General features: G+C 43.6%; 1 protein-coding gene across 1 annotated transcript in view; it reads left to right on the top strand.

Moving 5' to 3' along the window:
• The first annotated feature begins 7775 nt into the window (after nt 1-7775).
• samd12 (sterile alpha motif domain containing 12) overlaps nt 7776-12235 on the top strand; it is a 125363-nt gene continuing 120903 nt past the window's right edge. The window contains exon 1 of the mRNA XM_014177608.2: nt 7776-8079. The gene's annotated coding sequence lies outside the window, so the exon portion shown is untranslated. The remainder of the gene's footprint in view (nt 8080-12235) is intronic.

The raw sequence follows: 12235 nt of genomic DNA, 5'->3' as shown, positions 1-12235 counted from the left end.
TCTAGAGAGCTGAAGACATACACATGTATGCATCTAAAACTCGTAAATAAGTCTTCAAGCACTGGGTGCAATAAAAGAGCCAGTGCTTCCTGTTTGTAAACTCTGATCTCTCTACCAGGTGCATTGCAAGACTAAACCCTACATGTGTAAGCAGGAGCTCCTTGATTTCCCCAGGTGTCACATTCTTTCCTGGTTGGAGTCCGTGTGCCTTCGGTCCCCGGATCAAATGTCTCCTTCTGTCTTTGACAAGCCCTCTGGTTCCTGTGAACCACAAAAAACTCCTGTGCAGCTGTAGCTGCTCCAAGCTTCTTGCCTCAGCACACTCCATATAGTATATTTGCATGCACAGTGTGGATATCATGTATCTTGTACAAGTGGCAATGCAGTAAGTCTTTGTGTTTATGAAAATAGAACCTTGCAGCAAACATGCAAGTTAGAGCAGAATTTTACATGTGCAGTAAGCTAATATTTTTCTTGTGTGTGTTTGTGCTAGGTGATCTCTTTAACAGATGCTTTTGAATCAAATTATGCTCTACTGTATTGCACCAACCGTCACTGTCTTCCTGTCTGTCACTGACCTGTTTTGAGCCTAAGCTTGACTTGATTGTTTGCCCACTGGGCACCGACATAATTTCAACATCTCGTTTCGATTTACATTTGATTGAGTTGTCAAGTAACATGAATTCAACGTGAAATCAACAAGAAATGTCACTATGTCATTGGATTTAGCTTAAAAGTTGGGTGAAAAAATGACCAAATTTCTTTACATTGAGGACTTTTTGTAAATCCAATCAGTTTCCCACATAGATTTTTTTTTTTTTTATGACGTGGAAACCACATTGATTCAACCAGTTTGTACAGTACTGTATATGGAGGCCCATCTGTATGGTGTCCAACCTTACCCGGAGCTGGCAGAAGTGGGTGTCCGAGATCAAAGACAATGTGGCCAAAGAGCCTATCAGCTTGGTTCCTCACCCCTTAAGAGAGCTTTGGGACGAACCACCAAAGACACCAAGCACCACTAAATTAGGAACCTGGCAGAAGAAGGTTTGTCCCTGTCAGGTTCCCACTGCTGGCCACAACATACCTGCTGCTCAGAACAACACTTCAGCTACCAAGCAGGAGTCTCAAGGCAATTCTCCTCCTTCCCAATCGGGGGGTAAAATAAAGACCCCTCTAGTGCCTCTATACGGGAGTCCCGGATCAAGACCAAGCAGGTGGTGAAGACTGTGACCAGCGGTGTTCAGGAGAGGAGTGTGGGAACTACATTTCTTACCGAGCTATTTGGTATGGAGGCTCCATCGCCAGGGGAGGAGATAGACAGGACACTGAGCAAGAGGGGGTCGCTCGCACTCCACAGAAAGTGCTCCAAAGTGTCGAAACTGACCCTCAGCTGGAAGCAGGAGAAGGAGCGGAATGTAACGAGAATTTGGAGATGGGCACACCTGTAGCGTGGACACAGAGGAAAGTGGGTACTCTGAGGCGGAGAAAAGGACCCTTGAGGCGGAGGGCGGCCAAGATAAACCTGGACAGACAGACAACTCTAAACCTGGACAGATGGACAGCACTGAACCTGGGCAGACAGAGAGCAATGAACCTCCTGGACAGACAGATAGTACTAAACCTGAATAGACAAACAGCACTGAAGCTGGACAGACAGACATCTCTAAACCTGGACAGACAGACATCTCCAAACCTGGACAGACAGACATCTCCAAACCTGGACAGACAGACAGCACTGGGTCATCCAGGGAGGCCATGCAGAGCGATAGTGACGGCATCTCACCTAAAGGGAAAGTTGAGTCATGGGTGAGGGTCAAAAGACCCTCCAGCTCAGTGTGAGTTCAATGTTCTTTGCATTAGTATGGTGACTGTATTAACATTCATGTACAAGCAATGGTGCATGACGGTCCCTCATTAAACGTTCCCCTAAGTATGTAAGGGATACTGTAAATACACCTAAACAACTTGATATAGCAATTTTTTTGCTCAAATAAACCAGTTTAATGCAAAACTTGTTCAGAGCTTTACAATGGAAAAGAAAGTTGCCATGATTGATGATTGTGTCATTTTTTTGATAAATATTTGGGTGATTGTTCTTCACAGGAGCAAAAAGGAGTTGGATGACGCCAACAAGATCAACGCTCTCTCAAAGAAGTACAGTGCCGTGGGCAATCTGAAAAGTCGCTGGCAGAACTGGTCCTCGACGAATGGAATGGCCATATACAGCGTTCCTCACTGAGTTCCCATCGGACCTTGTAGTCATGGCAGGTAATATTCAAATTTTTGGTGACTTTAATATTATTCACATGGAAAAGTGCACAGACCCACTCCAAAAGGCTTTCGGAGCCATCATCAACTCAGTGGGTTTTGTCCAACATGTCTCTGGACCTACTCACTGCCACAGTCATACTCTGGACCTAGTTTTGTCCCATGGAATAAATGTTGTGGATCATAATGTTTTTCCTCATAATCCTGGATTATCGGACCACCATTTTATTGCGTTTGCAGTTGCAACAAATAATCTGCTCAGACCCCAACCAAGGAGCATTAAAAGTCATGCTATAAATTCTCAGACAACCCAAAGATTCCTTGATGCACTTCCAGACTCCCTCTGCCTACCCAAGGATGTCAGAGGACAAAAATCAGTTAACCACCTAACCAAGGAACTCAATTTAACCTTGCGCAATACCCTAGATGCAGTTGCACCCCTAAAAACTAAAAACATCTGTCATAAGAAACTAGCTCCCTGGTATACAGAAAATACACGAGCTCTGAAGCAAGCTTCCAGAAAATTGGAACGGAAATGGCGCCACACCAAACTGGAAGTCTTCCGACTAGCTTGGAAGACAGTACCGTGCAGTATCGAAGAGCCCTCACTGCTGCTCGATCATCCTATTTTCCCAACTTAATTGAGGAAAATAAGAACAATCCGAAATTTCTTTTTGATACTGTCGCAAAGCTAACTAAAAAGCAGCATTCGCAAATGGAGGATGGCTTTCACTTCAGCAGTAATAAATTGATGAACTTCTTTGAGGAAAAGATCATGATCATTAGAAAGCAAATTACGGACTCCTCTTTAAATCTGCGTATTCCTCCAAAGCTCCATTGTCCTGAGTCTGCACAACTCTGCCAGGACCTAGGATCAAGGGAGATACTAAAGTGTTTTAGTACTATATCTCTTGACACAATGATGAAAATAATCATGGCCTCTAAACCCTCAAGCTGCATACTGGACCCTATTCCAACTAAACTCCTGAAAGAGCTGCTTCCTGTGCTTGGCCCTCCTATGTTGAACATAATAAACTGCTCTCTATCGACCGGATGTGTACCAAGCTCACTAAAAGTGGCAGTAATAAAGCCTCTCTTGAAAAAGCCGAATCTTGACCCAGAAATTATAAAAAACTACCGGCCTATATCGAATCCTCCATTCCTCTCAAAAATGTTAGAAAAAGCTGTTGCGCAGCAACTCACTGCCTTCCTGAAGACAAACAATGTATACGAAACGCTTCAGTCTGGTTTTAGACCCCATCATAGCACTGAGACTGCACTTGTGAAGGTGGTAAATGACCTTTTAATGACCGAGGCTCTGCATCTGTCCTCGTGCTCCTAGATCTTAGTGCTGCTTTTGATACCATCGATCACCACATTCTTTTGGAGAGATTGGAAACCCAAATTGGTCTACATGGACAAGTTCTTGCCTGGTTTAGATCTTATCTGTCGGAAAGATATCAGTTTGTCTCTGTGAATGGTTTGTCCTCTGACAAATCAATTGTAAATTTCGGTGTTCCTCAAGTTTCCGTTTTAGGACCACTATAGTTTTCACTATATATTTTACCTCTTGGGGATGTCATTCGAAAACATAATGTTAAATTTCACTGCTATGCGGACGACACACAGCTGTACATTTCAATGAAACATGGTGAAGCCCCAAAATTGCCCTCGCTAGAAGCCTGTGTTTCAGACAAAAAGAAGTGGATGGCTGCAAACTTTCTACTTTTAAACTCGGACAAAACAGAGATGCTTGTTCTAGGTCCCAAGAAACAAAGAGATCTTCTGTTGAATCTGACAATTAATCTGGATGGTTGTACAGTCGTCTCAAATAAAACTGTGAAGGACCTCGGCGTTACTCTGGACCCTGATCTCTCTTTTGAAGAACATATCAAGACTGTTTCAAGGACAGCTTTTTTCCATCTACGTAACATTGCAAAAATCAGAAACTTTCTGTCCAAAAATGATGCATAAAAATTTATCCATGCTTTTGTTACTTCTAGGCTGGACTACTGCAATGCTCTACTTTCCGGCTACCCGGATAAAGCACTAAACAAACTTCAGTTAGTGCTAAATACGGCTGCTAGAATCCTAACTAGAACCAAAAAATTTGATCATATTACTCCAGTGCTAGCCTCCCTACACTGGCTTCCTGTTAAGGCAAGGGCTGATTTCAAGGTTTTACTGCTAACCTACAAAGCATTACATGGGCTTGCTCCTACCTATCTTTGCGATTTGGTCCTGCCGTACATACCTACACGTACGCTACGGTCACAAGACGCAGGCCTCCTAATTGTCCCTAAAATTTCTAAGCAAACGGCTGGAGGTAGGGCTTTCTCCTATAGAGCTCCATTTTTATGGAATGGTCTGCCTACCCATGTGAGAGACGCAGACTCAGTCTCAACCTTTAAGTCTTTACTGAAGACTTATCTCTTCAGTAGGTCCTATGATTAAGTATAGTCTGGCCCAGGAGTGTGAAGGTGAACGGAAAGGCTGGAGCAACGAACCGCCTTTGCTGTCTCTGCCTTGCCGGTTCCCCTCTCTCCACTGGGATTCTCTGCCTCTAACCCTCTTACAGGGGCTGAGTCACTGGCTTACTGGTGTTCTTCCATGCCGTCCATGGGAGGGGTGCGTCACTTGAGTGGGTTGAGTCACTGACGTGGTCTTCCTGTCTGGGTTGGCGCCCCCCCCCTCCCCCCTTGGGTTGTGCCGTGGCGGAGATCTTTGTGGGCTATACTCGGCCTTGTCTTAAGGCCAGTAAGTTGGTGGTTAGAGACATCCCTCTAGTGGTGTGGGGGCTGTGCTTTGGCAAAGTGGGTGGGGTTATATCCTGCCTGTTTGGCCCTGTCCGGGTGTATCATCGGATGGGGCCACAGTGTCTTCTGATCCCTCCTGTCTCAGCCTCCAGTATTTATGCTGCAGTAGTTTATGTGTCGGGGGGCTAGGGTCAGTCTGTTACATCTGGAGTATTTCTCTCTTTCTCTCTTTCTTTCTTTCTCTCGGAGGACCTGAGCCCTAGGACCATGCCTCAGGACTACCTGGCATGATGACTCCTTGCTGTCCCCAGTCCACCTGGCCGTGCTGCTGCTCCAGTTTCAACTGTTCTGCCTGCGGCTATGGAACCCTGACCTGTTCACCGGACGTGCTTGTTGCACCCTCGACAACTACTATGATTATTATTATTTGACCATGCTGGTCATTGATGAACATTTTAACATCTTGACCATGTTCTGTTATAATATCCACCCGGCACAGCCAGAAGAGGACTGGCCATCCCTCATAGCCTGGTTCCTCTCTAGGTTTCTTCCTAGGTTTTTGGCCTTTCTAGGGAGTTTTTCCTAGGGAGTTTTTCCTAGCCACCGTGCTTCTTTCACATGCATTGCTTGCTGTTTGGGGTTTTAGGCTGGGTTTCTGTACAGCACTTTGAGATATCAGCTGATGTACGAAGGGCTATATAAATAAATTTGATTTGATTTGATTAGCAGCCCACTTGAGAGGATCTGCAGAGAAGAATGAGAGAAACTCCCCAAATACAGGTGTACCAAGCTTGTAGCATCATACCCAAGAAGACTCGAGGCTGTAATTGCTGCCAAATGTGCTTCAACAAAGTACTTAGTAAAGGGTCTGAATACTTATGTAAATGTGATATTTCAGTTTTTTATTTCATACATTTGCAAAACAATCTAAAAACCTGTTTTTACTTTGCCATTATGAGGTATTGTTTGTAGATTGATGAGGGAAAAAACGATTTAATCCATTTTAGGATATGGCTGTAACGTAACAAAATGTGGTAAAGTCAAGAGGTCCGAATACTTCCTGAATGCACTGTAAGTCCTTTTCAACATTGAATGACTATGCACTGCTAGATAGGATTTTAGACAATTTGCTGCTATGGTCTACAGAAGACTTAACATCACTAACTAACTCAATATTGTATTTTATTTTGTTGCTTACCGCTGCAGGGCATTTGTTTGTTATGATCACCAGAGGTAATGCTTCAACCTGATTGATTGGCATTGGATTACATACATAGCTTTGACTTGAGGAACAATGTGTAGTTTAAACAGGGATTGAGTTTCATGATTAACATCACTAACCAACTCTGATGAGATTACATAACAACGGCTTCAGGAGATGAACAAAGGCTACAGTGCACACCGTTCCATGTCTTGTGTGCCAGACACAGCATGATGACAAGACTAACCACATCAGAGCATTTTTTTTTACCTTTATTTAACTAGGCAGGTCAGTTAAGAACTAATTCTTATTTTTAATGACGGCCTAGGAACAGTGGGTTAACTGCCTTGTTCAGGGGCAGGACAACAGATTTGCATCTGCTTGGGGATTTGAACTTGCAACCTTTCAATTGCTAGTCCAACACTCTAATCACTAGGCTACCCTGGAAACCTGTCCATTAAGCTTGAATTGGGGACATGAACCCGACTGAACTCACATGTGGGCACATTGGCTGCATTTAGACAGGCAGCCCAAATCTGATTTTTTTTTTTTTACCTCTAATCAGATCTGAAAAATATCTGATGTGAAAAGATCTGATGTGATTGGTCAAAAGACCACTTAGTGGAAAAAAGATCTGAATTTTGATGCCTGTGTGAATGCAGCCCTTGTGACCATGTTTGACATCCTAAATCTAAAATACACTTGATACTGTATTAATCAACAAAAGATTAATCGGCTAAACTTGGTGTCAGTTTAGTCTCTGATATGTATTGTCCACTTTTATTTGAATAACCATACTTTCTATTTGTTATCTACTAATTTGAATGTCATTGTTATGGAGTTAAATCCTGGGACTTTGTTGATTAGTGAACTCTTAATAACCATAGCCCAAACCTAACAACAGTGTTAGACAAGTAAAGTTCACCTAACATTGCATGATTTCCTCTCAAATAATACAGGACATAATCTATGTGAACTGGTTGTATTGTGTTGGACAACATACTACTGTACCTAATCGAGACATTAAGCAATTTGTTAAACTTTTGATGTTCTTGGGAGAAAGAACAATTAATTAAATTATCTAATGTCTATTGAGTTGATAAAGATTTGCCCTTTCTGAATGCGGAATACACCTGACTTTGCTAATTCGTAAAACAGGAACATCATTTTTCTCAGAGTTCCTTGTTCCAGTGTATTCAGTACATGACGTATAATGTGGCAAACAATTCATTTTCTTTTTTCCTGGCAGTCTGACGCCATCCACAGTCTTTGGTTGACTTGTCTTTATTTATCTGCCTTTTTTTTCGCTCTGAAGTTTAAAGTTGAAGTGTGATAGACACAGGTTGCACACACACACCCGCCCACACGCACGCGCGCACACGCAAACAAATGTCCTTTGTGCTCTGAGGTATGTTGTGATGATTAAGCCCATCTATGAGGAACTGATTTTTCCTACCTCACCATGCTAGACTGGTAATACCACTAAATGTAACCCACCCAGTTAAATATAAACGTCAGTGATAAGGAGCATAACACCGCCCACAGCTACAGTAGCCTATGGCTTCCTTTTTCCTCGGCACATCTTTGACTGGAAGCCAAAGCTGATGCTTGTAGGAATAGACATTAAAAGATGTTCTGGAATACACTCACTGGAAATTTATTGGAATGTCAGATGCAGCGGGTACAATTATAGGAGCACCTTGGCTTTGACTACAGCATTGGGAGAGACTCCAGAACAGAGCGGGGCTTCTCACATCAGACACTGATGCACTGACAGCCTTCTTTAACACCCGCTGCTGGCTCCTTCACTGACTCCTACCTCTAAACGGGTTTTATATGCACACTTTATCTGTGAGTATAGAGTTGTTTTTATTATTTGAATACTGCTCTTAACATTAAGCGGGAATAGTATTTATTATTATTACATTTTTGATTGGCCCATCCACTACCGCCCCTCTTCGGAGGACAAAAATAACTGTTTTTACAGCTTTTTCTTTTTTGTTACATGTAAATTCTACACACATTTTAAATGACATGGCACTTAATTTTCCTACACGGTAGTTACATAGCAAGAATATAGTTAATAATAGTAGTTAATAATGGGAATAGTAGTAAATAATGTTTTGTACTGTAAGAACAATATAAGAATGCACTGGTTATAGTTGGAATCCATAGCGGTGAAACTGAATCTGAGACCGCTTTATAGCATCTGACTGTTTGAATTTAAAATCTGTGTTGAAAACCAATAGCATTACTGTTGAGTTAACTTTCCATCAGATAGCAGACCTACTGGATATAAGGATAACAGCACCACTTGCTTCACAGAGATGTGATAAGAGAGGACTGGTAAGATAATACAATGAATAGGAGTAGTACTCTGAGGGACAAAATAGTCAGTCCCCATTAAAACGTATTAGTCTTGCGGAGTTGGACAAATAACAATTTAATACATTTTACAATAAGGCTGTAATGTCACAAAATGTGGAAAAAGTCAAGGGGTCTGAAAACTTTCCGAAGGCGCTCTATCTATAATCGCTAACAAAGGACAAACGCGGAAACACAACAATAACGCTCCATTTCCAACAACTCCCAAAGTCTTTACCCTTTAGTAATGAAAAAATTGTAAAAGGTTGCACAATTCTGGTAACTTCTTCCTGTAACTTTCCCAAACTTCTCAGGTTTTCTAGAAATCCTGGTTGGAAGATAATCAAAATCAAGGGGGAATAAGCAGGAAATCCAGAATCCTCCAACTAGAATTGTATTATTATTATTTAACTAGGCAAGGCAGTTAAGAACAAATTCTTATTTACAATGACGGCCTACACCGGCCAAACTCGGACGACGCTGGGCCAATTGTGCACCGCTCTATGGGACTCCCAATCACGGCCGGTTGTGATACAGTCTGGTTTCGAACCAGGTTGTCTGTAGTGATGCCTCTAGCACTGAGATGTAGAGTCTTGCGCCACTTGTAGAGTCTTGCGCCACCTTTTTTTAAATCCCTGTATGTACAGGGATTAGGAGAAAGTGATTGGTAGCAGGATAAATAATAATAATATAATAATAATAATAATAATAGTAAACAGTATGGCAGCAGCATAAGTGGTGGGTAGGTCTGTGCACGGTGGTGTGTGTGTGCGTGTGTGCGTGCGCGCGTGTGTGTGTGTGTGTGTGCGTGTGCAAGAGTGTCAGTGTAGGCGTGATAGGTGGATATACATGTAAACAGGGCTGAAAAGTGACTGTTAACAGGAATACATAAATACTTATGGTAACATACTAATGGTAATATATACATGTATTTAGGAGTAATAGTGACCAGTAGCAGGATAAATAGATAGATACTAAATGGTATTGGCAATCAATAACCAATGAACAGCAGCGTAGTGGTAGTAATACACTTAAGCAATAATACTTTTAGCAGCAGCGTAGATGTGAGGGGGAGCAGTAGTTGTTTGCCATTTAACAGTGTTATGGCCAGGGGATAGAAGCTGTTTAGAAGTCTGTTGGTCTTAGCCTTGATGCACCGGTACCACCTGCCAGAGAGGATCATGGAGCACAGTCCGTGTCTCGGGTAACTGGAGCCTTTGGCAATTTTTCAGGCCTTTCTCTGACACTGGGAGCTCAGTACCAGTGATGCTCTGGGCTGTCAGCACCACCATCTGTAGGGCCCTCCGGTCGAGGGCGGTGCAGTTACCATACTTAGTGATGTGGATAGCGAGGAACTTGAAGCTCTTGACTCCTCTCGACTGTAAAAAAACCAATAATGAAGCTATTCACTGAGTATACTAAACATTATGAACACCTGCTCTTTCCATGACATAGACTGACCAGGTGAATCCAGGTGAAAGCTATGATCCCTTTTTGATGTCACTTAAATGCCCTTCAATCAGTGTAGATGAAGGGGAGGAGACAGGTTGAAGAAGGATTTTTAAGGCTTGAGACAAATGAGACATGGATTATGTATGTGTGCCATTCAGAGGGTGAATGACAAGACAAAATATTTAGGTGCCTTTGAACGGGGTATGGTACTAGGTGCCAGGCGCACTGATTTGTGTCAAGAACTGCAACGCTGCTGGGGTTTTCACGCTCAACAATTTCCCGCGTGTATCAAGAATGGTCCACCAACCAAAGGACATCCAGCCAACTTGACACAACTGTGGGAAGTATTGGAGTCAACATGGGCCATCATCCCTTTGGAACACTTTCGACACCTTGTAGAGTCCATGCCCTGATGAATTGAGGCTGTTCTGAGGGCAAAAGGGGGGGGGGTGCAACTCAGTATTAGGAAGGTGATCCAGTACGAGTCAGTGTGCAGGGGTACGAGGTAGTTGAGGTAATTGAGGTAATATAGTATACTGCTCAAAAAAAATAAAGGGAACACTTAAACAACACATCCTAGATCTGAATGAAAGAAATAATCTTATTAAACACTTTTTTCTTTACATAGTTGAATGTGCTGACAACAAAATCACACAAAAATAATCAACGGAAATCCAATTTATCAACCCATGGAGGTCTGGATTTGGAGTCACACTCAAAATTAAAGTGGAAAACCACACTACAGGCTGATCCAACTTTGATGTAATGTCCTTAAAACAAGTCAAAATGAGGCTCAGTAGTGCGTGTGGACTCCATGTGCCTGTATGACCTCCCTAAAACGCCTGGGCATGCTCCTGATGAGGTGGCGGATGGTCTCTTGAGGGATCTCCTCCCAGACCAGGACTAAAGCATCCGCCAACTCCTGGACAGTCTGTGGTGCAACGTGGCGTTGGTGGATGGAGCGAGACATGATGTCCCAGATGTGCTCAATTGGATTCAGGTCTGGGGAACGGGCGGGCCAGTCCATAGCATCAATGCCTTCCTCTTGCAGGAACTGCTGACACACTCCAGCCACATGAGGTCTAGCATTGTCTTGCATTAGGAGGAACCCAGGGCCAACCGCACCAGCATATGGTCTCACAAGGGGTCTGAGAATCTCATCTCGGTACCTAATGGCAGTCAGGCTACCTCTGGCGAGCACATGGAGGGCTGTGCGGCCCCCCAAATAAATGCCACCCACACCATGACTGACCCACCGCCAAACCGGTCATGCTGGAGGATGTTGCAGGCAGCAGAACGTTCTCCACGGCGTCTTCAGACTTTGTCACGTCTGTCACGTGCTCAGTGTGAACCTGCTTTCATCTGTGAAGAGCACAGGGTGCCAATGGCAAATTTGCCAATCTTGGTGTTCTCTGGCAAATGCCAAACGTCCTGCACGGTGTTGGGCTGTAAGCACAACCCCCACCTGTGGACGTCGGGCCCTCATACCACCTTCATGGAGTCTGCTCAAACGGTCAGAAACAGACACATGCAAATTTGTGGCCTGCTGGAGGTCATTTTGCAGGGCTCTGGCAGTGCTTCTCCTGCTCCTCCTTGCACAAAGGCGGAGGTAGCGGTCCTGCTGCTGGGTTGTTGCCCTCCTACGGCCTCCTCCACATCTCCTGATGTACTGGCCTGTCTCCTGGTAGCGCCTCCATGCTCTGGACACTACGCTGACAGACACAGCAAACCTTCTTGCCACAGCTCGCATTGATGTGCCATCCTGGATGAGCTGCACTACCTGAGCCACTTGTGTGGGTTGTAGACTCCGTCTCATGCTACCACTAGAGTGAAAGCACCGCCAGCATTCAAAAGTGACCAAAACATCAGCCAGGAAGCAAAGGAACTGAGAAGTGGTCTGTGGTCACCACCTGCAGAACCACTCCTTTATTGGGGGTGTCTTGCTAATTGCCTATAATTTCCACCTGTTGTCTGTTCCATTTGCACAACAGCATGTGAAATTTATTGTCAATCAGTGTTGCTTCCTAAGTGGACAGTTTGATTTCACAGAAGTGTGATTGACTTGGAGTTACATTGTGTTGTTTAAGTGTTCCCTTTATTTTTTTGAGCAGTGTATGTACATGTGGGTAGGGGTAAAAGTGACTAAGCAATCAGGATATACAGTATAATAAACAGAGTAGCAGCAGCGTAT

Source organism: Salmo salar, chromosome ssa27 (genome assembly GCF_905237065.1).
Source record: "Salmo salar chromosome ssa27, Ssal_v3.1, whole genome shotgun sequence".
NCBI lineage: Eukaryota > Metazoa > Chordata > Actinopteri > Salmoniformes > Salmonidae > Salmo > Salmo salar.
Note: the sequence above shows the minus strand (reverse complement) of the source record. Positions and strands in the feature narration are given on the sequence as shown.